Raw genomic sequence first — 21,168 nt, 5'->3', positions numbered from 1 at the left:
GTTTTTCCACCAGATGGCAATAATCCATAATGGCTGAGCACGATGAATGGAATGTACACAAGGGCGTGAGCATTAAAAGGGCTGTGAGCTCTCAACGTGTAATGTAAGAAAAATGATAAGCCCCAGGAGAAGAGGATAAATAACGGGTTGCGACGTCTGGCCCGCTGGGGCCTCACACAACCATCATAAAAGGGATCCCGTCATTCATCTTTAACTTATTAGCGTCAAATTATAGAAGGAAACAATCTGCACCATTTCTTTTTTTTGTTTCCAGAATCACATAGTAAAGGAAAGCTGACAGAGTGGAGAGGTTGTTGATATTCATGTAGAATCAATCACATTCAGGGCCCAAAAGATGTTGCATTTTTCCTAACAGAAGTTACAAATTCAGAAAGGGTACTTTAAGAAAAAGGAGGAGAAAAAAAAAAAAAAAGGAGGAGGAAAGGAACTTGCAGGAACGGCTGATGCAACCTGTGAGCCAGTTCTCTGTCTGGCTGATACGTCTTTGTTGGTCTTTCAAAATCTGTGCAGCTAGTATATCTACTTGGTTTCGATTTTAGGTGGCATCACAAAAATCCAGGCCAACACTACACAGTCTCACGCAAATATATCCGTGATGTGCTATCATCCAAAATCATGGTACACGGTGGGATAGGGAAGATGGGAGGGAGACACAAGAAGGAGGGGATACGGGGCTATATGTATAAGTATAGCTGATTCACTTTGTCATACAGCAGAAACTAACACAACATTGCAAAGCAATTATACTCCAAAAAAGATGTTAAAAAAAAAAATCATGGTACAATTCTATTCCTTGACAGGCCTTATGTGGAGGGACTTTCCCCCTCCCACTGAATATCTGTCATTTTCTCCTCCTCCGGGTTCTTTGTTTCTAAGTACTGGATAGGCCTCTGATAAAGGCCATGCTGTTCTTTTTTGAAGACTAAATAGTACCATCTTTTATCATTGTTTTTACCATTTTCCTTTTTTTCTTTTTGAAAAATAACAATATGGTCACAATTAAAATTTAAAAAGAAGTTCTAGCTTTGAGGGAGATGAGAATTTTAGAGTTCAAAGTAAACTAGAAAGAATCAAAACAAAGCTGTGTTTTAGGGCACATTCATACAAAACTTCTAAGGAAACTGTTAGGGACATTTCTTTTTGTTTTGGTTAATAGATCAATTATCTATCTATTTAATATAGGTTAGGATAGTATAGAAATCAAAAAGAAAGAAGTAATAGTTATGAGAGATGAGATCCAGGGAATTCAGTTTTTCTTTCAGACAATATATTTTAAAGGGGACTATATGATGAAAAATGTTAAGCTTTTATCTTTTTTTTTTTTTCTTTTTTGGCCGTGCCACACAGCATGTGGGATCTTAGTTCCCCAGCCAGGGATCAAACCCACGCCCACTGCATTGGAAGCCCGGAGTCTTAACCACTGGACTGCCAGGGAAGTCCCAAGCTTTTATCTTGTTTTAAAAAATGCTTTTATCATTATAAAAAGTCCTAAGTGATCCATATGAAATGATTGAAAATACAGAAAAGTAAAAAGAAGAGTTACTAATCTGAAGACAACTCCTATTAACATTAGTGATTTCTTTTATTGTTTTCTAGAAATAATTTTTTTTCATCTTTAAGAAAAAGCTATTTGTTTTCATGGTTTTTATGACCTAATTTCTCACATTACATGATAACATATGTATTTTCCTATGTGATTAGAAATAATTTTAATTGCTTCACAATATTTTGGTCAGGACAAGTCATACCTAATTAACCTATCATTGGACATTTATTTAGTATCTCCTTCTTGGTTTAGCAAACAGCCCTATGATGAACGCATTGCTATAGACAAAATGGTTTCCATATTTGGACTTTCTTAGAATGGATTCCCAAGAGTGAAGTTACTAGTTCAAAAATCATAAAATATTTTAATGCTTTAATTTTGATTTGCATCACTGCCAATTTTCTTTTTAACAGAGTTAAATCTGTTTCCACTGCTCCTAGCCATGGGCCAGAAAGCATCTTTCACACTGATGCCAGTGTGAGTATTATCATAAACAACAAACAACCAAATGCTTCGCTAAATGCTCTCTCATTAGTGTTTTAATTTGCATATCTTTGATTACTAGTGAGATGGAATCTTTTCCACTGTTTGTCAAACAGCTGAATTTCCTCTTTTGTGAACCGTTTACTTATGTCCTTTGTCTGTTCATATCTTGGAGGTCTTTGTTATCCCTACTTACAAAGAAGACTTACAAGCACTGCCCAGAGAAAGGCCTTCTGTCTGCAACACTGTGAATTCCTCCCCTTCTAAGTCATTTCAGACTCAGCATCTGAACAGTGAGTGAAGGGGAAACTGGGAAGAGTAGGAAAGATAAATGATACATTTTCTTTGCTATACCAGGGAAATGAAAATTCATGTTACTGTGATACAAAGGCTCTTTTCCTTCACTAAACCCAGTTCTCATTTTAATACTGCATTCTACACATTTTCAAATATCATGTTATATATATTATAATAACACCAGGAACATGTCTCAGCGTGAGTCACTGTGAAGCCATGGTGGTTCCACAGTGTCACCATTCCAAGTAGATCTTTAAATGACTTAGATGTTATTTAATTTAATTTAACTTGGAGTAGCATCCTTTATTTTGTAACCACTTCCTGAAAGCCTGGCATTTCCTTGTATTTTTCTTCCCTGGATGCAACTAGAGCAAGTACAAGACAGGGATTTAAATACAGACTCCTTGGCTTTGCAGTGATGGGCCAGGAGCTGAACTATTTATTCTCACCTTGACCTGGTGACTACTGAGAGCCAGGCTCAAAAAATATGCCTCTGGGCTTCTCTGATGGCTCAGTGGTTAAGAATCCGCCTGCCAATGCAGGGGACATGGGTTTGAGTCCTGGTCCGGGAAGATCCCACATGCCACGGAGCAACTAAGCCTGTGTGCCACAACTACTGAGCCTGCGCTCTAGAGCCTGTGAGCCACAACTACTGAGCCCACATGCCACAACTACTGAAGCCCATGCGCCTAGAGCCCGTGCTCCACAACAAGAGAAGCCACCGCAATAAGTCCGCGTACCGCAATGAAGAGTAGCCCCCGCTCGCCGCAGCTAGAGAAAGCCCGCGTGCAGCAACGAAGACCCAAAGCAGCCACACATAAATAAATAAATTTATTAAAAAAAAAAAAGAAGAAAAGCCTCCGATCGGCAATGACAGCGCTTTAAGACCAGTAAAAGGGACTCAAGTGTTGATAATGACTCTGAACTCCCCAAATTTCCCCATCTGGGAAATGGGGATAATAATAGTTCCTCTTCTTATCCAAGGGGTATTTTAACGATTACATTATACAAGAAAAATATTTTGAGGTTGAAAGGAAGAATAAATGTTATTATATTGTAATGTTATTTTAAAACTTAGGTCAAGACCCCAAAATGATTTTCTTTGTCAAATACCTTGAGGTCATAAAGAGAATCAAGGAATATTGGGGATGAATCGGATCTTAGAATCATCCCAGCCAACTCTCTCAGTTGACTGAGGCAGAAACTGAGGCTGTGAGAGGAATTACCCAAGATGACACTTGTATAAAATGACACTGCTAATTAATAACAGAGCTGGAACGTTAATCTAGGAGTCCTAAATTCCCTCAAGAAATCTTTCTACTGCCTTCCCCTCCCCCAGTGTGTAGAAAGTTACTAAGCGTCAAGTAAAGAATTCAATTTGATTTCCTTATCATCTTTGATAGACGCTGTTTCCAGCTCCCTTTTTATTTCTACCAGAGCTAAATTTTTGTTCATAGTAAAAATAATGACTTCACACAGGCTAAACTATGGATATAAAGATTTCTGATAACAAAATGTGAATTTATGTAAATGTAAAACATTATATGTCTAACTTTAAGAAACAAGCATCAAAGAGCAGAGTTTAATCAAACTGAAGCGTCTTTTGAGACTCCCACTGGCAAGGCACTAGCCTTCCCTATCAGCCTGTGCGGGACTGCAAACACCCAGGAGAACAAAGGTCACCGAAATGAAGTGGAACCAGTTTGGCAGAGGGTAATGCAATCTCATGCCACCAGGTTGACTAAGACAAGAAGAAATAAATTTGTTAACTACTCCGGAAGAGGGCTCTGGGATCTCTGTGATTTAAGAAAATACCTCCTTCTTTTCAGCTCATTGTTTAAGGAGAAGTGTGTGGACTCTCTACAGGAATGATGCGGATTGCCATAAGGAAACTGAGTGTCAGTACATCGGAGATCTTCTTCATCAAAGACTGGGTGAACAGGCAGCAAGCCGGTTTATTTGTGTGACGCTATGGGACATTGTATTAGTTGATCCACTCAGATGGTCAAGAGTTCAGACACGTGGTGCCAATGGAGCCACGTGCTCAGATGGGGAGCCGAGACCATCTGTCAAATCAAGTGAGTTTTTTTCTTTTTCTCTCTCAATTTCTTTAACTATTAAAGAACTTTAAAATTTTATTTTATTATTTTTTTAAATTGAAGTACAGGTGATTTACAATGTTGGGTTAATTTCTGCTGTACAGCAAAGTGATTCATTTATACATATATATACATTCTTTTTAATATTCTTATCCATTATGGTCTTTAAAAAATTTTTATTGAAGTGTAGTTGGTTTACAGTGTTGTGTTAATTTCTGCCGTACAGCCAAGTGATTCAGATATATATATATATATATATATATATATATATATATATATATATATATTCTTTTCCATTATGGTTTATCCCAGAAGATTGGATATAGTTCCCTGTGCTCTACAGTAGGACCTTGTTGTTTATGCATTCTAAATGTAATAATTTGCACCTACTAACCCCAAACTCCCAGTCCATCCCTCTCCTTCCCCCCCTCCCCCTTGGCAACCACAAGTCTGTTCTCTATGTCTATGAGTCTGTTTCTGTTTTGTAGATAGGTTCTTTTGTGCCGTATTCTAGATTCCACATATAAGTGATGTCATATGGTATTTGTCTTTCTCTTTCTCACTTAACTTCACTTACTATGATAATCTCTAGGTCCATTCAACTATTAAGTAACTTGTGCTTTCTATCATATATGTTTTCTCCATCCTAAGTAAGATTTTATATATATATATATTTGTCTGCACAGGCTCTTCATTGTGGCGCGCGGGCTTCTCTCTAGTTGTGGCACGTGGGTTCAGTAGTTGTGGTGTGTGGGCTTAGTCACCCCGTGGCACCTGGGACGTTAGTTCCCCGACCAGGGCTCGAACCCGCATCCCCTGCATTGGAAGGTGGATTCTTAACCACTGGACCACCGGGGACGTCCAATATATATTTAGATATACAAAATTCTCTCCTCTCTCGGTCTGTGCAGGCATACACACACGTGCAATAGTATGAATGTGTCAATCAAACTGAAAAAAATGGTGAGAAAGTCCTACGTGGCAAGAACTTTTCTGGTGATTTTTCAAAGTGACCATATTATTTGCCTATTTTTATTGCTTTTGTGAAAATAAATCTTTTGAATTTTGCACAGCGTGGATCCACTAGATGGTTCACTCTGATCCCACAGACTTTGCAGAATACTCTGCAAAGCACGGCGACTTTACCACGACTCTGGATTTGAAGTTGGTAGTCCTGACCATTTTAGATTCTGTGACGTTATACCAGGAAATGAAGACAAAAAATACCTCATTTTAGCCATTAGTTTCAATCTTGTCTCTTGCTTTCAAACAAAACTGGTAAGGCAGCAAAAAGAGCCGTTTTACTCTCTTACTGACCTTGCACCCAAAAGATGAAAATGAAGAATATGTTGTAAATATGTTAAAAAAAAAAAAAAAGGAAAAAAAAAAGGAATTCCCTGGAGGTCCAGCAGTTAGGACTCGGCGCTTTCACTGCTGAGGCCCGGGTTCAATCCCTGGTCGGGGAACTAAGATCCTGCAAGATAGGAGGCACAGCCAAAAACAAACAAACAACTACAGAAAACACAACTGCAGCATGTCATTAAAAAAATATATATGTTTGCCTAAAAGACAAAAAGAAAAGTAAAATCTGCCCATTGGCACAGTGTGAGAATTTGCTTCAGAATCAATGAAAATCCACTTTACAGGAATATGTAATGAAGCCAACACCCTGCTCTTGTGTAAAGTGTCACAGATAACACAGTGGCTGCATTTTATGTCTCATATAAGGGCGCCTGTACAACGCTGAGTGAGGGCTTTGGTATTTTCCTGACTCACAAGGACAGGAGTGTGCCACCCGCTGAATCATCCTCCTTGCTCCCTGGGGCGCCTGGGTGTTCCTAGACACTAATGGAAGATTAAATTCTGGTTACCATGACAGCTACCTAAATGCTGTCATGATAATATCAACAGATGTAGTGCAGCGTTCCCTGGAAGTTGAATTTTTTTCCCCTTTCAAAACCTCAATAATTCAATCATTGCAAGTGCTTCAATAACTAGGCCGAGTTGATCTAAAGAATTGGTAATGTCCTTTTTCTTAACTAGCTGTATTCGGATACAACTCATCTCTTTACTTAAAATGTATTCCTTCTAGCGAATGGTGATTGACATATGATGGTGCTTGTTGTATTTTTGGAAATGAAAATGAGTAGTATCTGAGTAGAAATAAAAATGAAAAGTGTAATCAATTTTCTTAAAGTTATAGAAACTGAAATTTGAGAGAACAAATCTGAATACCTAGAGCATTAGCGAGCATCTTGTGGTAATGGGTTTTACCTGTGCCAGAGCTGATGCTGTAAATTGTTACATGTAAGGACCTGATGGTGGAGATGTGCTTTTGTGGGGTTTTTTTTGTCTTGTGTTTTTAACATTTATTTATTTATTTGGCTGCATCGGGTGTTTGTTGCGGCTGTGGGCTTCTCTCTAGTTGTGGTGTGCAGGCTTAGTTGCTCCGCAGCATGTGGGATCTTAGTTCCCCGACCAGGGCTCGAACCCGTGTCCCCTGCATCGGAAGGCGGATTCTTAACCACCGGACCACCAGGGAAGTCCTGAGACTGTGTTTTCTGTAGGAAGAAGTTCTGTCCATCTCCTTCCTCCATTCCGATAATTAGAGCCATTCCTGAGAGCAGAGAAGCAGCTGTAGAGCTTCCTAGCGAACCTGTATTTTTATTAAAAAAACCTCCCTTTGGGGAGGTTTATAATATCTTTTAGGAGGATTGCTGTGAAGCTTCAACTACTCAGGAGCACTCAGAGTCCTCCAAACAAACATCATAAAACATCAGTGACCTCGAGGGTTCTCGAAAAGCCTTTACTAAATGTTTTCCAAACGGCTTGAGCACTAGTTGTTTTTTTTATTCCCCTGCTTTTTATATAGTGTTTTCTCCTTTCATTTCACTCGCCCTCAGGATGTTGGTTATTATTATTTTCGCTTAAGTATTCTTTGGAATCCTAATTTCAATGGCACAACATATTACCAAAGGCCTGTTATATTTGTTTTTGTCTTCTTTTTTTTTGGCTGTCCCACACGGCTTGAGGGATCCCAGTTCCCCGACCAGGAACCGAACCCGGGAGTGAAAGCCCAGAATCCTAACCACTAGGCCACCAGGGAACTCCCAGGCCTGTTATATTTCTAAACTGTTGCTGGTGAGGAAAACAACCAAATGTATCAGCCAGAGTCTCAGGAAAAGGTCCAGCTAAATGAATTTAATGGAAGCAGATTCAACAATGGAACTATTCCCAGTGATGGGGGCAGGGATAAGGGAACTGATAAGCGGGTGGTGAGGCCTGCAGACATCAGTACAGCCAGGAGCCCTTCCTGGGCCTGGGTCGCTCGGTGGAGGAGGAAAGACCAGTGTTCCAGAGCCTGGAGAGAGCAGGAACCATGACAGAAAGGCTTCCTAAGGGAACTGCATTTGTGGAGGTGAGCAGCTACCTTTCCACCAGAACCTTCGAGGCAGGGAGTAGAGAGGAATGAATACCCTGACCTTTCTCTCTTTCCACCCTCTATCCTGTGTCAGTGCCTTCCAGCCGAGAGCCACGGGGGCAAGGGAGCCTGGTTGTGATGCAATTCCAAGGAATTAGCCTCCAGGACAGAAAGCAGGACAGAGAAGGGTGGAGAATGCATCTGGGAATGGTGGTTGGGATGGAGAATAACCAGCCTGTTGAACTCAGAATTTCGGATCAAGTAAAAGTTTTGTGCATGAACTCTGTTCCACCTCAGCGCCAACTCACCATTTTTTTTTTCTTATTTTTTGGTTCTCAGCTATTTGGATAGTCTATATTGCCAAGATATCTGATTTGTAGTTGATCTGACTTATAGTTTTGTAGTCATATCATCACATTTGGATTGATGCTGGGAAGCAAAACGGTTATACTTTATGTAGCAATAAAGATGACAATGTGCATTTTAATATTCTAATATTTTTAATATAATTCTGACTGCACAAACACATTTTCTTTTTTTCTTGATATTTCTGTTTTTTAAATTTTTATTTTTTATTGGAGTAAGTTGATTTAGAATGTTGTGTTAGGGCTTCCCTGGTGGCGCAGTGGTTAAGAATCCGCCTGCCAATGCAGGGGACACGGGTTCGAGCCCTGGTCCGGGAAGATCCCACATGCCGCGGAGCAACTAAGCCCGTGTGCCACAACTACTGAGCCTGCGCTCTAGAGCCCGAGAGCCACAACTACTGAGCCCACGTGCTGCAACTACTGAAACCCGCGTGCCTAGAGCCCGTGCTCTGCAACAAGAGAAGCCGCCGCAATGAGAAGCCCGCGCACCGCAACGAAGAGTAGCCCCCCGCTCGCCGCAACTAGAGAAAGCCCGCTCGCAGCAACGAAGACCCAACACAGCCAAAAATAAATTAAAAAAAAAAAGAATGTTGTGTTAGTTTCAAGTGTACAGCAAAGTGATTCAGTTATACATATACCTATATCGATTCTTTTTCAGATTCTTTTCCCATATAGGTTATTCCAGAGTATTGAGTAGAGTTCCCTGTGCTATACAGTAGGTCCTCAAACAAGTATCATACAAGATTATAAGGGTGAATTGGAAGTAGAAAGGCTGCAAGCAATGTAAATGTCACAGGCTCAACTAAAAGTGGCCAAGGCTCCTGCTATTGTGGGGCTGGAGGGCACATCCTGGATCTTCAGGAAAATACGGTTATGATGGCCAGCTCCATGTGCACATATGTTTTGAAAATCCCACAAAATCAAGTATGTATTTGAGCTTAGGGCTGCTCAGTTTTATTTGAAAATGAAAGAGACGTTATTCTTTCCAGCTCCCAGAACTTCCCTAGTGGGATTACCTCCAACTGCCTGCAGGCTGGATTCAGCACCCTGGATTAATTGCCTTCTTCCCTATCTCACTTCCTCACTCCCAATACTGGTGCTTCCATCACCTCCCAAATAATCTTGCACTTTAATCTCTGCCTCAAGGTCAGCTTCTGGAGGAACCCAAATTAAGAAAGAGGTATACTTTCATCTCCTGCGTAAATCTGTAAAGGTGTGTCTTTCACGACTTTATAACAAATTACTCTTTTACTAAGAATTGAAAAAACTCTACAGAACTTGTTTTATCCTTTCCTGACCACCTACCAAATGTCAGATGGCACCAAAAGGGCTAGGTGTTTTACCTCATTCAATCCTCCCAGCTGCCCTGATATACCAATCATATGGATTTTAGTAAAGTGATTTGTTTGCATGTTTTATCTACTGTACCAAATTACATAAATTTACATAAAGTATTATCTGCAAATTTACTTATCACCAGTTACTTGCTAGAACCACCAGTACAATGTTGACTGGAAGTGGTGAAAGCAGATATCCTTCCCTCGTTCCCAAAGTTAGGGAAGTAGTTTTATTTTTAAATCAAGAAATATTGGGATTTCCCTGGTGGCGCAGTGGTTAAGAATCCGCCTGCTAATTCAGGGGACACGGGTTCGAGCCCTGGTCCGGGAAGATCCCACATGCCGCGGAGCAACTAAGCCCGTGTGCCACAACTACTGAGCCTGCGTTCTAGAGCCCGTGCGCCACAACTACTGAGCCCGTGCGCCACAACTACTGAAGCCCACGAGCCACAACTACTGAGCCTGTGTGCCACAATTACTGAATCCTGCGCGCCTAGAGCCCGTGCTCCGCAACAAGAGAAGCCGCTGCAATGAGAAGCCTGTGCACCACAACGAAGAGCAGCCCCCGCTCGCCGCAACTAGAGAAAGCCCGTGCACAGCAGCGAAGACCCGATGCAGCCAAAAAAAAAAAAAAAAATTATTTCTACCTTAGCTATGTTTCATATTGAAACATTGCACTACTGTCTAGCTGTGGCAAATATTAAAGGTTGTTCATGCATTTAAAGTGGCTTAAATAATGAATTTTTTTTTAAGTTTCCATGGAGTTAAACTTTCTTTTTTTAACTTTCTTTTTTCATCTCTGTGACCTGTGGGAACAGGAGGCAGGTGACATTACAAAGTGGGTGAGTGAACAGATACACACAGAAACACGTGCCTTCGGTGTTTTTTCTCAACCTTAATTAGGAGATGAACAAATGGTCCATACAATTCTAATTTTATTGTTTAAGACAGAGGGTCCAAGTCGTTAAAACTTAAGGCCCCACTTTAAGAAAAACAAAGCACTCTTGAAAATGTACCTATATTTGATACAATGTATACTAAGCCTCAAACTGAATGTAGTGACTGGATCTTAAATTATTATAGTAAAGAACAGATATTTGAACTTAACGAAAATAACTCAATTTTTAAAAAAGTTTACCTGGCATGTGTAATAATTTACCTGGTATTCTTATTCTCACCAGGTAAACTTTGATAAAATAGATGAAGCCTGAATGTTTTAATAACAAAGATACCGGAAAATTTTTAAATTAAACATTTTAATTTGTTTGAATAGATAAATCCTTCTCACAGTTTGATTATCAAAAAGTTGAAATATGAACACAGTGAAAAGTCCTGCCTATGCCTTCCATCCACAGATTTCTCATACCTCGTTAGTTTGTCTCAGTTTAATGCATATACAAGCCAATACATTATTCTGTTCCATTTTTCTGCTTTTTTCATTGAACAAAAAAATCTTGGAGAGCTTAATATTAAAACATGTTAACAGCTACATAGTGTTCAAATGGATGGATATATCATAATTCAACTAGTGTCTTGTTGATGGATATATTTATCATTTGCTACTCTCAGTGAAGGATAAGAAATACCTTATCATTTCTCATGTGTGTAACTACATCTGTGGGCTAGATCCCTAGAAGTGAAGCTGGAGGTTCAGAGTAGGCGTGCATTTGTAATTTTGATAGATGCTGCCAAATTCCTGTTTCTCTATATTTTAGCCAAAGCAGTGATGCCAGCTATAATTTTATGCTTTTTTTTCATTTCATTCAGAAATGCACAGTGAAAAGTGGGTCACCTATTAAAGAATAAGGAAGAAAGCAAGGCAAGTTTGTAAATTTGGCAATTTACAGAGTATTTTTTCACTCAAAAATACATTCAACAGAAATTTATTGTGCATCTACCGCATGCCAAGTGCTTTTAGGCTTTTGGACACACGTATCTAAACAAATCAAACTCAAATCTCTGCCTTTGTGGAGCTTACATCTTGGAACTCTAGGCTACTTCTTAAGAAGCGAGTTAAATGTCAATATCCTGAAAATGATCCGTTGCGATCCTGAGCCCTGGCGCCAGACATACGCTACCAGTGTGATTTAAAAACTAACTAGAGGCAATGCTGTATATGATTTCATAGCTTTCCATCAGGTCCTTTTAAACAACACACTTGGGCGAGAGCTCTTTTTATCTGACTCCATCTGCTGTCGGTAGTGATCAGCATGCTGTGGGCATTGTGGTAGCATCTGAGATTAGGTTGTGAAATAGGAAGCGGGGTTACAGGCAGATCAGCAAGGATGAGCAAACTGTTTAGTTCTATCTCTAGCTGGAACCAAGGGTGCCCAACTCAGGCTTGGGGCGTAGGGAAGATAAGGTTATCAGCACATTCCCATCAGGGCACAGTTTCCTTATTGCTGTCTGTTCCTGTTTTGGTTCTACAAAGAGATCACAAGGGATTTTATGGAAAACAGTGTCAGAATCATACAGCAGCAATACTGTGACTGCTGAACAAGGGCATGGAAAAGATTACTCGTTAGAAACTGAGGGAGACTGAAAAGACCGTTGATGCCAAGGAAAGGGGGTATCGAGTGTATTGGCAGAGATAGTATGGTTTCAGGCTTATGTATCTTTTCTTTCTAAAAGGAGATTCGTTCAACTTTAGACCCCCATTAGATCCAGATCCAACGGCATCTTCAAGCATGAGGTGAAGAATAGAAAAGAACCAGTTCCAGAGAGTGTCTCTTGAATCACAGCCTGGCCTTTTTTCTTGTATTATTAAAATTTCATCCCGGCCATAATAGATACGATCAACAACTGGTTACTAATGAATGGTTTCTGCAGTCCTAATACACATCAGTTTTCTCAGCCGGTGAATCTTAGAGTTTAGAAGGAGCCTTCGGACTTGTCAACATGCTCCTCTGACAGCTGAAGCGAGACGGGTGAAGTGACAATGGCAGAAGCCAGGTCTCTCTCGATTCTCAGGCCAGCACAACTCCCGCCCCCGGATCCCCACGGGAAACCTTTTCACGCCTCTGACTTCCGGAGTCTGTGCTGCCATCCTGTAAGCGCTGCAAGCTGGGGTGACTTCGGGCAATGACACCGTGGCCCCCCGGGGCCTGCACACTGCAGGCCAGTGGACGGCGGGGCGCGGGGTGAGCGGTCAGGCCGCCCTGGCGCCGGCCGCCCGCCCGCGGAGTGTGCGCGCTGACCCCTCACTCTGCCCGGGTGGTCCCGGCGAAGGACAGCTTCGCAAGGACCGGGTCAGGGATCAGGGCCTCCAGACTTGCGTTCCGTGCCGCTGAGGTCGCGCGAGGACTCTTCCTGAGCCTCCCCGCGGGATTTCCGGGCGCGGGAACGGCTGACCGACGCCGGCAGCGCTCCCAGCGTGCCGAGGAACGGGGCAGGCCCTCCTTCCCTGGGTCCCACTTCCGCCACGCAGCGCTCGGGCCGTCTCCCGGGGGCCCGTCCCACGTTTTCCCCACGAGCGCTTCCTCAGCGTCTCCCACTACGCATGTACAAGGCGCCACCGCCCCCCTCTGCCGGCAGCTCCGCGCGCCGGCCGCGCCCCTCCCTCGGCCTCCCCTCCCCCTCCCGGCTCCGCGCCGCCGGTTCCCCCCGCGCCCGCCGGGCCGTCACGTGGCCGCGCCCCGCCCCCGTCACGTGGCCACGCCCGCCCCGCCCCCGCGCTGGCGCGCTCCGAGGTGCCCTGGAACTCTGTCTCACCGGGAGGGCAGCCTGCGGGGACGCGCCGGCCGCGGCCGCCGCCGAGTGAGCGCCCTTCGGGCTCGCCTGGGCGCCCCGCCGCCGCCGCCGCCGCCGTCGCCGCCGCCACCAAGCTGGGCCAGGAGGGAGCCGCCCCCCGCGGGGCCGCCGGGCCCTCGGTGAGGGGGTGGGGCGGGCCGCGGGCGGGCAGGTCGGGGCGGCGCTGCACAAAGGCGCCCGGGGCCGGGGCTGCGGGGCTGGGGGAGGCGTGTGCGGGCGCGCGGCGGCGCTGGGGTGCAAGAGGTGCGGTCGTGGGCGCGGCCGGCGGAGTCGGGGCGCGGGGCCGGCGCGGGGCCGGGGGCCGCTGCCGGTCGGTCGGCCGACTGGGGCGACGGGGTTTAAATGGCTGGAAGTTGCGGCTCCTCTGCCCCCCGGGTGTCCTGACTTCCTGTGAGAGGGCAGTGCCCGCCGCCCCGCCCCGCCCCCAGGAAAGAGGGTGTTGGGGTGTGTGTGTGTGTGTGTGTGCTTGTGCGTGTGTAAAAGGCCGGCGGTGCCGCCCTCCTTCCTGGCCTCCCGCCGCCGCCGTGCCCGCTTCGCCAGCGCTGCCGGGGCTGCAACCTCCCTCCCCCAGGGCCTCCCCTCGAGGGCTGTTGACCTCAGCACTGGGCACGCGGGGCCTTGCAGCCCTCAGAGGTGCCCCGCCCCTGCTCGATGGGCTCTTGCTCCTTTCCAGCCCTTCTGCGAGGAATCTCCTCCGGGTCCTTGAGTTTAAAGAATGCTGTGCACTGTCCTCGGGGGTCTTATAAGCATGATTGTCTTTGACGTGTTGCGGCTGAAGGTACCGAAGACCCTTTGAGACGAAAAGGCCACAGGGTCATCAGCCCTGAGAAGGGCACGGCCTCCTGGCGTTCTCGAGGCGTTCTCGAGGCGTGTGGTGGTTTCTTTCTGACTGCAGCCGCAGTTTTCAATGCACTTGCGAAGGCGAAAACAAAAATGTTCAGAGCGTGGCTTTATGAAAGTTCTGATGTCTTTCCAAGTAGAGTGTGTGTGGTGGGTAGAGCCAGTTAACACTCGTGCTGCCTTATGGTTAATCATGACGCGATGAGGTAGACTTTATTGAGCAGTTACGCACATGCTCCTAAGGGGAGGTGACGTAGAGAGGAACGAGCTTTGAATGAGGAGTCGCTCGGGTTCAGATTCCGCCCCCCGCGTCTGAAGGCGAGACCTTCAAAGACTCTTGAATGTTACAGTGAAAGGTGGTTTAAACAAGTGTCCAGTTCCTAGCCACGCCTCTTTCCCACTTAAACGCAGGGAAACGGAGGCCTGGAGGTGTATGTTGGTCCATATCCAGTGTTCTTTCCTGATCCGCAGGAGGGTGCGTTACAGGATGGGGCATCTTTGTCTGTCTTTTGGTCCCAGTAGACAGTCTGGCTGCTGTCTCCAGTATTTTCTCTTTCTTTTTATCTCTGTTTTAAAAATGCCTTGCAAATGTTTCACAGCAGGGATTTGGGAGCCCAGAGTAGTGAGCCGGGCTCTGAAGACTTGACCCTGAGTGGGGCACCCCGAAGAGCCAGAGAAGCTGGGCATGTAGGTGGTTGCAGGTAGTAGCTCTGCTGCTCTGGGGGGGCTCTCTGGGGAAAAATGAGTTAAATACAGACTAATGTACCAGATTACGTGCGCATGCCGCAGTACTGGCTGATAGGTTTCTATTTATACTTGATCAACGACAGACGTTGGAGAAGATTGCTAACTCATTGATTCTTTTTAAAAAATTATTTATTTTTGGCTACGTTGGGTCTTCATTGCTGCGCGCGGGCTTTCTCTAGTTGCGGCGAGCGGGGGCTACTCTTTGTTGCGGTGCGTGGGCTTCTCGTTACAGTGGCTTCTCTTGTTGTGGAGCACGGGCTCTTGGCGCGCGGGTTTCAGTAGTTGCAGCACGCGGGCTCAGTAGTTGTGGCTCACGGGCTCTGGAGTGCAGGCTCAGTAGTTGTGGCGCACGGGCTTAGTTGTTCTGCGGCATGTGGGATCTTCCCGGACCAGGGCTCAAACCCGTGTCCCCTGCATTGGCAGGCGTATTCTTAACCCCTGCACCACCAGGGAAGTCCTTCATTGATTCTTAATATGATGCCCTCAATAGAATAGTTGTCCATATATAGTCAATATTTTACATACCTTTAGATTTTTCAAATTACTGCACTAGTTGTGAGGCACAAGTGAAAATATGTAAATACTGCAGAAAAACAGCGTGTTATTTGTAGTCAGTCATTTGGCTTTTCTTTCATTAATTAGAAAGTATCTGCTGAGTGGTTTTTTTAATAAGTTGACAGAAAATGGGTTTTACGAATGTAAGTTCTTTAAGTAATGCAGTTGACATTTCTGAGCACAAAAGGGTAATAAACAGTTTAAATTAATTCAAACAGTGAATGTGGTGATGTGTAAAATTACTAAGTGGTAGTACTGGTTTTTGCTTATCTGAGAAAATTGGTACTAGAAAAAAGCAGCTAAAGGTAAACCTGCCTAAAATGGGCAGAACAGTTTTATAATAGTGGGAGAGAAAAGTGAAATTAAACGTTTATTTTATCTTATATTTAACAATTTTAGTCGTAATTGCAAATACGCACTGCTTTGTAGAATGAATCAGATGTGAAAAGGCAGGATGGTACCACATAGCATCATTGTGCTTCAAATCATGCTTTTCAAATCATTCTCTTTTGAGGAACCCACTGGGCCACTGTCTTTGTGTTTTCTTTCCTTCAGTTGTTAACTGTTCTAATCGTGCCACACCCTCATCTGTGGATGGCTTTGCAGTGATTCAGCCATTTTCTTATTATATTGACTTAGTATTTTGCAGTTTCATTTTGCAGTTGAGCAGCTTTTCATTTGAACTGAACTGCCAGACACTGATGTCTGTGAGCACCCTTCCCCTGTTGATAATCTGTTCCTTCTCAGATTTCTTTGTGCATGGGAATCACCTGAACTTCTAACAAGCCCCCGATGATACCGATGCTGCCGGGACTTCAGACTGCTCCTGTCCAATAGAAATGTAATGCCAGTCACCTGTGTAATTCTCAGGTTTTTAGTACTCACATGATAGGTAAAGTTAAAAAGAAACCATGAAATAAATTTTATCATCATTTTTGTCTACATGGCATCTTCAAAACCCCATATGTATTTGACACTTCCACACGTCTCAGTTTAGATTAGCCGTACTTCACATGCTCAGGAACCACGTTTGCCTGATGTGTTGAGCAGCATGGTTCTGGAGTCTAGAATCCAGATCAGTACTGTTCTCAGTGTGTGTTCACATTGGCCCTATCAGCAGCCCTTGGGAACGTGTTAGAAATGGACATTTTAGGGCCCCCACAAACCTACTCTCCTTAGAATATCTGGAGTCTCAGTAACTTGCAGCATATGACTACGAAATGTATATGTGATGTTTTGGATGGGATCCCAGAACAGAAGAAGTTCATTGGGGAAAGACTAAGGAATATGGACATTATTAGGTATCAGTATTTGTTCACTGAATATGACGAATGTACCATACTAATGTAAGATGTTTGTAGTAGGGGAAACTGTGGACAGTGTATATGGGAACTCTACTATCTTTGCAGTAATTCTGTAAATCTAAAGCTCATCTAAAAGAATGTTTTTTTGTTTTTTTTTTAAAAGAAGCTCTCCAGGTGATGCCGTCTTTCACTAAAAGTGAGAAGCAGTGATCTAGATCGCTACTATGACCTGCACTATAGCAGCTTGGGTGGGCAGGATGGAGGCTACTGTTAGGTCTCATAGGGTAATAATGGTATTTTTTTTGGGGGGGGGGCACGCCTCATGGCTTCGGGGATCCTAGTTCCCTGATCAGGGATCGAACCTAGGCCCCCTGCAGTGGAAGCTCAGAGTCCTAACCACCGGACCTCCAGGGAATTCCCAATAATAGTATTTTTGTGATAAGAGCTAAAACTTATAAAACACTTAGCATGTGCAAGGGATTATGCCAAGTCCTTTACACATATTTACTCATTTAACTCTCCCAATATGTGATATGTACCATTAGTTAGCTCCTTTTCACAAATGGAAAAAATACTGAGGCTCAGAGAGGTTAGGTGACTTGTCTTAGGTAGCAAGAGGCAGAAACAGGGACGTTTGAGGAGGGACTAATTTAAGAGCAATCAGTTCATTTGTGAGTGTTTTCCTTCTCTACAAGTTTTGCTGCTTTGAATAAGCACTGATTGATGTGCGTGTTCTGTATCATGCCTCGCAGTTTACAAAGTACTTTTTTGTCTTTCCATTTTCACAAGGATCTTTTGAGGTTTGTGGTGTTTCTTTTGTATTACAGATAGTTGAGGTGCTGAGGGCCTGAGAGCTAATACATGGCAAATCCTGATTTAAATTTCAGTCCTCCCACCCTGAGTTCTCTGTTCCTTTACCACAGGAGAATTCAGAATACATTTACCAGTTAGAGTGATATCTTTAAAGTTAGTTGAAAATTACCTGTATTTTGCTGTATATTACTGGTTTGTTTAAAAAAAATCAGTTTTGAGTTAAAATATACATACGATAAAATAAAACACTCAACGGTAAAATGGGGTGAACTGCAGATACATACGAAGACATGGATGAGTCTCAGAAGCATTGTTGTAGGTGAAACAAGGCGGACATGAAAGGCTACAGTATGTATATGTGCATATACAGTGTATACCTGCTTTTGTCTGCATTTGGCTTCCTTGAGTAAACTGTGATTCATGTGATGCTTTTTATCACGCTTTATAATTTACTAAGTACTTTTTCATGTTTTCTCTACCCATTTTCACAGGGATCTTCTGAAGTTTGTATTGTTTCCTGTTCTACAGACGAGTGTATCACAGTTAGTTTAGGCATTCACCAGTTGATAGGCCTCTGGGTCATTTCCAGTTTCTGGCTGTTATGAATAAAGCTGTTATGGATGTTCATGTAAGGCCTTTTCAGGGATTTATGGTTTCATTTTTCTTGGGTAAATACCTAGAAGAGGAATTGCGAGATCGTATGTTAAATGTATGTTTAACTTTATAAGAAACTGCCCCAATGCTTTCCAGAGTAGCTGTACCACTCTGCATTACCACCAGCAGTGAATGAGAATTCCTGTTGCTGGTATCCTTACCCTACAAAATATCCTTTATATGTATGTAAAGCCATTCTAAATATATATAAAGTTGCTCTGGGGCATGTGGGATCTTCCCCGACCAGGGCTCGAACTCGTGTCCCCTGCATAAAGCCATTGCATTATAAGCGTTTTGTCTTAACAGCTTTATTGAGGTATAATTGCTGTGAGATAAACGGGACATATTTTAAGTGTGTAGTTTGATGAGTTTGGACATATGAATAGCTGTGCCTCTACAATCATCACCGTTATCAGGATAACAAGCATATCCTTCACCCAGCTCCCCATTTCCTTGAGCCCAAAGGTAATTTGTTGCCCTTGTTCCCTGGTAACTGTTGATCTGCTTTCTGGCACTATGTATTACTTTGCATTTTCTAGGATTTTATGTAGATGGAATCATACAGTATGCACTCTTTCTTGTCTGGATTTTTTTCACTCAGCAAATTTTTTTTTTTTAACATCCTTATTGGAGTATAATTGCTTTACAATGGTGTGTTAGCTTATAACAAAGTGAATCAGCTATACAAATATCCCCCTATCTCCTCCCTCTTGCGTCTCCCTCCCACCCTCCCTATCGCACCCCTCTAGGTGGTCACAGAGCACCGAGCTGATCTCCCTGTGCTATGCTGCTGCCTCCCACTAGCTATCTGTTTTACATTTGGTAGTGTATATATGTCCATGCCACTCTCTCACATCGTCCCAGCTCACCCTTCCCCCTCCCCATGTCAAGTCCATCTTCTACATCTGTGTCTCTATTCCTGTCCTGCCCCTAGGTTCTTCATAACCATTTTTTTTTCTTTTTTTTAAATTCCATATATATGTGTTAGCATACGGTATTTGTTTTTCTCTTTCTGACTTACTTCCACTCAGCAAAATTATTTTGAGATTCATCCAGTTTGTTGTGTGTATCAGTAGTTTGTTCCTTTTATTGCTGAGTGGTATCCTATTGTGTGGATATTACACAATTAGTTTATCCGGTCGCCTGTTGGTGGACATTGGGTTGTTTCCAATTAGGGACTATTACAGATAAAGCCACTGTGAACATTCACATACAGGTCTTTGTGTGGGCATGTGTTTTCATTTTCTTTGGTGACTACCTAGGAGTAGAATCCCTGGGTCATATGGTAGATGTATATTTCAAGCTTTTAAGAATCTCTCCAACTTTTCCCAAAGTGGTTGTACCATTTTACATCCCCACCAGCAGTATTTGAGAGTTCTGGTTGCAGAAATACTGGTATCGTCAGTCTTTTAATTTTAGTCATTCTAGTAGACGTGTGATGTTATTTCTTTGTGTTTTTAATTTGCATTTCCCTAACGACTAAAGATGTTGAGCATCTTTTCATGGGCTTATTTACCACCTATAGATCCTCCTTGGATATGAACGCTTGTCTGTTCCTATCTTTTGCCCTTTTTTAATTGGGTCATTTGTCTTCTTAATGGCTTGTACAGTTATTATATATTCTAGATATGAGTTCTTTGTTGGAGATAAGTTTGTGTCTGAGACATTTGTGTCTATTTTCATGAGGGATATTGGTCTGTAGTTTTTCTTTTTTATAACGTCTTTGTCTGGTTTTGGTATGAGGAGAATGCTGACTTCATAGAATGAGTTGGGATGTTTTTCCTCTGTTTCAATTTTCTTTAAGAGGTTTGTGTAGAATTGGTATTACCTTCCTTACATTTTGTAAAATTCACCAGTGGAGCCATCTTGGCCAGGAGTTTTCTTTGTGGGAAGATTTTTAAAGACGGATTCAATTTATTTAATAAATATAGGACTATTTAGGTTATCTGTTTCTTCTTAAGCTTTGGTAATTTGCCAAAGGAGTTTATCTGGTTCACTGAGTTGTTGAAGTTATCAGCATAAAGCTGTTCATGATATTCTCTTATCTTCCTTTCAGTGTCTTTAGGATATGTGGTTATATCTCCTGTCTCATTCCCGATACTGGTAATTTGTGTTTCTTCTCTTTAGTTCCTGATCAGTTTGGCGAGAGGATTGTCAGGGTTACTGATCCTCTTGAAGAACTGCCTTCTGGTTTCATTGATTCCCTCTAACATTTTTCTGTCTTTTACAGCTTTCTGCTCTGACCTTTATCATGTCCTTTCTTCTGCTTGCTTTGGGTTTAATTTGCTCTTTATCTAGTTTCTTAGAGTGCAAGTTTACATCACCGATTTGAGACCTTTTTCTTTTCTAATTATGGGCATTTAGTATATAAATTTTCTCTAAGCACTACTATAGCTGCATCCCACAAATTTTGAGCTGTCACCTTTTCGTTTTCATCCGGTTCAAATTCCTGTTTGATTTCTTCTTTGACCTCTGAGGTATTTAGAAGTATGTTGTTTAAATTCTAACAGCAAATTTGTGGGTTTTAATATATCTTTTTATTAATTTATAATGTAATTCAATTGTCAGAGAACATTCTTCATATTATTTCAGTCTTTTTAGATTTATTGAGATTTGTTTCATGGTCCAGAATATAATCAACAAAAAATGTATGCTTAGGGACTTCCCTGGTGGTCCAGTGGTTAAGACTCCATGCTCCCAATGCAGGGGGCACGGGTTCGATCCCTGGTCCGGGAATTGAAGATCCCACATGCCACACAGCGTGGCCAGAAATAAAGAAAAAAAAAAAAGAGAGAGAAAGAGAGAAAATGTATGTTTATAAGAAACTGAACTGCCTGCCTGTACCATTCAGCGTTCCCACTAGCACTGAATGTGTGTCCAGTTGTTGGTATCCTGGTCAGCACTTGATATTGTCTTTGTTTTTTAAAAATAACTTT

The 21,168-nt window shown here is 42.8% G+C and overlaps 1 protein-coding gene and 1 long non-coding RNA gene across 9 annotated transcripts in view; one reads left to right on the top strand and one right to left on the bottom strand.

Annotated features, from left to right (window-relative positions):
• The window catches only part of LOC125963619 (uncharacterized), a 687,634-nt gene that overhangs the window by 45,380 nt on the left and 621,086 nt on the right, over positions 1-21,168 (bottom strand). The gene's annotated exons all lie outside the window — the stretch shown is intronic.
• ARHGAP12 (Rho GTPase activating protein 12) overlaps positions 13,248-21,168 on the top strand; it is a 109,884-nt gene continuing 101,963 nt past the window's right edge. For 4 of the 8 annotated variants that reach the window (XM_033403496.2, XM_004278635.4, XM_004278634.4 and 1 more), the window contains exon 1: positions 13,252-13,438. The gene's annotated coding sequence lies outside the window, so the exon portion shown is untranslated. Of the gene's footprint in view, positions 13,439-21,168 lie in introns of all 8 variants that reach the window. The other 4 variants (XM_004278632.4, XM_033403492.2, XM_033403490.2 and 1 more) reach the window with 2 other exon arrangements.

The sequence above is a fragment of the Orcinus orca genome, chromosome 2 (assembly GCF_937001465.1).
Source record: "Orcinus orca chromosome 2, mOrcOrc1.1, whole genome shotgun sequence".
NCBI lineage: Eukaryota > Metazoa > Chordata > Mammalia > Artiodactyla > Delphinidae > Orcinus > Orcinus orca.
This window is presented reverse-complemented; position numbering and strand designations above follow the sequence as displayed.